Source organism: Zeus faber (assembly GCF_960531495.2).
Source record: "Zeus faber genome assembly, chromosome: 21".
In the NCBI taxonomy this organism is placed as follows: domain Eukaryota; kingdom Metazoa; phylum Chordata; class Actinopteri; order Zeiformes; family Zeidae; genus Zeus; species Zeus faber.
Window position 1 is genome coordinate 10,140,479 of NC_137208.1, and position 3,648 is coordinate 10,144,126.

Genomic DNA, 3,648 nt, shown 5'->3' on the forward strand with positions numbered 1-3,648 from the left:
GAGAGAGAGAGAGAGAGAGAGAGAGAGAGAGAGAGAGAGAGAGAGAGGTGAAGTGCACGTTCAACACGATGCATTCATAGGTATTCATGGGTGCCAGGGGACCAACCCCCGTCCTGCTCTCCATCGCCTCACTTTGTTCTGTCTCCATGGTAACGGGGAGGGCTTGGGGTCAGGTCTGCTTTAGCTTTCCTCCTCAACCGCCCCCCCCCCTCTCCTACAAACACTTTCCATCACTTGGGTCACGTCCCTTACTGTCACTCCCTCAGTGTCTGTCAACTTTGTCGCTTCTTTTTCTCTCTCTCTCTATTTATCCCTCTTTCTCTTTAGTGCTGCTGATGAAGACGTTTTAGATTTTTTATTCTAAATAATGCATCATTCCCTTTGATTCCCACATGCTTTTTTGCCTTTCAAGTTCATATGTTCATGTTTCATGCCTCTCTCTCTCTCCCTCTCTCTCTCTCTCTCTCTCTCTCTCTCTCTCCCTCTCCCTGGCCCTGGCTATCCCTCCCATCATCCCGTCTGTCTCCCCTGCCCGGGGTTTCCGATCCCTTGGTGTGTTCCTGTCTCTGTTCATTAATATATTTCCCTCGCTTCATCTGCCCGTCTCTCCTCTCCCTCTCTCCCATTCCTCTCTTCCCCCCTTTCTCCCTCCTGATCAGTCTCTTTTATCCTGTTCAACCCCCCCACTAATCCCAACCCAACCTAACCCAACCCAACTAAACCTGACCCAACCCAACTAAACCCAATTTAACCCAACCCAACCCAACCCAACCCAATTTAACCCAACCCAATCCAACCCAACCCAACTTTACCCAACCAAAGTTAACCCAATCCAACCCAACCCAATCCAACCCAACTTAACCCAACCCAACTCAACCTAACCCAACCCACCTTAACCAAACTTAACCCAACTAATCCAAACCGAACCCAACAAAACCCAACTTAACCCAACCCAACCCAACCCAACCCACCTTAACCAAACTTAACCCAACTAATCCAAACCCAACCCATCTTAACCCAACTAATCCAAAATCAACCCAACTCAACTCCATTGAATTCCAATAAAACAGCAGCAGCAACAAAAACAACGTAATCTATTAAAATGAGCAATATACACTAAAAATATATAGGATGCTTTGGGTCCACTTCAAAATGCTGCTTTAATTTCTTTTCAACAATTTTTTAATTTTTTAATTTTTTACGCCTTCTCAACTTAAAATGTATTCTTCATTTTCCAATTTTTTTGACATGAAGAAACCAAAACAAAAACAGGTTTTCAAATTAAAGTGCAGCCGGTGTACCTATCTCAGTAAGCTCCGTCGACGCATGTTCTCTGTGTTTTTCCTTTCCGTCCTCCCCGTCTGAGTCTCTTATGTTTTTCACCCAAATTTATGTCTTCCTGTGTCAGAGACACCACCCCCCCCCTCCCCTCGGTAACAGCTTGGGTTTGGGGTTAGGTCTGTTAGCTCTCCTCTCTCTCTCTCTCTCGCTCTCTCTCTCTCCCCCCCCCCCCCCCCTTCTCTCTCCCTCCTCCCGGCTTTGCTCTTTGCTGGCAGCTCGTGCCTTTGTGGATCGTCCAACCCAAAGACCTTTTGATCCGCCGCATTATCCGACGAGTTCAAATCGCTCAACCTCGGCTTATGAATGGACGTCCACAAACTCCACCTTCTCCCCCATTCCGAGGCGACTATATATATTCTTAATGGCCTCGCGTCTTAATGCCGCGGCGTTCCATTGTCCGACACGCTTGTTTTTATAATGAGAGACGATTGGATTCCTCTCCGGAGATTTGGATAATGCATTCGTGGTCACGCAGGGAAGCCTGTGGTGTGTGTGTGCGTGTGTGTGTGTGCGTGTGCGTGGTTGCCTGGCCTTTGTCTCCGTGTGGGTTTTCGTGGCGCTACAGGTAAAAGTAATAAAGAGGACCCGAGTCGTTTTGAGTATTGATTGAAGGCCTTGTGCACGGCGAGACGCAGTCATTTACTGCACAGTCCCTGGCGAGATGGAGGTAATGCGTCCATTTGTTGGCGTCGCTCATGTGTGCGACACCAGCCGGCCGTAATAAATGGGCTGATCCACCTCCCTCTCTCCTCCCGTGCCTGTCGTTCAGGGGATGAGAATTGAATGTGTTTCCCCGTCCTGATTTTTCTGTGGCTGGGTGACAGTTTCTTTATCTTTAGAGCTGTGCTCCCGCTTTTTTTTCCTTTTCATATCTAGGACCCTCAGTTTGAGATGCACTAGACCACAGAACATTATCCACACCCATTTGATAATATTTAGTCCGTGTTAGATATCCTCTCTATACTACAGTCAGGGAGATAACGGTGGAACTAGGATCAAAACAGTCATTGGAACCTCTTCAAGGTCCCTGCACCCACGTTGAAAAATGTTTGGTTCGTTGGTTGCTGGGTTGCTTCATATCGCTCCGTATTCTCAACTAATAAATAATTCTGCATGAATAAAAAAAATGTGTCCGACACTTGTGTCATCAGTCGACGAGTCTTATACCCCTTTCCCACTGCACCAAAAACCCGGTAACACCCGCTAACATCCGGCATTTGTCAACCGTGGGAATGGAAAAACCCGGGTCTCAGTCCCGGGTCAAATGACCCGACAACAGAGACGGGTTTTAATCGTCTCCACCTCCAACCGGCTCCTATGTGAACAGGACACCCGGGTCGAACCGCCAATTTTGGCCCCTTTACCGGCACGATGCGAGGCGTTGAAATTACAGACGCTGGCGCATAAATAGACAGGAATATCTGTGTATCATTCTAGCGTTTCATATCCCATTTCCGAACCAAAATCAGAAGTTATTGACTTTTTTCCGCATGGGGGACCCCAAAATGTTTTGAGTGTGGGGATCGCTCTGTGGGGACCACAGCAGAGAACCCCCACGCTCCCCACCGGTCCCCACACCCCCCCCGCCGTAGTCTTGGGTCAGTCATGAACGATCCCATTCTTTTGAACGGCTCAAAATACTTTTTTTTTCAAGTTTGACAGTTTTATGCTTTTGTTTGTTTAATTTGCTGTCTCCAACAGCATTTCGCCTGGCAGTGGGAAAGGCGCCCATCTTTTATCTTTAATTTTGGTGTGAGAACCGTATAATTTTTTTTTCAGGAGTCCCATATTTTCAATTTCACAGGAATATGTCAATACCGTCCACAGTTTGACAAATCTTTTCTTTATATAGTGTCACAGCTTATTATAAATGTTAAATTAATATTGATATGGGAAAGCAGATTACTAAATGTTTTTGTATTGCTGGACCAAGTGCGAAGTGGACCCACGGACAAATTAACTTCTCATTTGTAACCATTAAACAACTGTACATGGGAGCACAGGACCAGTGCAAAGAATACTGACGCCTGCCTCCCCTGTGTTGCAGGTTCAAACCCTTCCTTGAGGAGAAGCAGAGGCCTCTAAGAGCCCAGGGCTGAAATTTTAACCCTACAGGTAAGACTGAACGTCGGAAATGTGGACATTCAGTTGTGATTTCACTTGTATTTTGACAATGTCTATTGTTCGGGTGTCGGCCATTGTGATTCTTCCATTGGTTGTTTAGTAGAACACCAATTGCTTTTTCTGGCAGTGACTTCTTTAAATGGAAAGTCGTCCATAGCATATCAATGTCAAATCAAAGGTCAA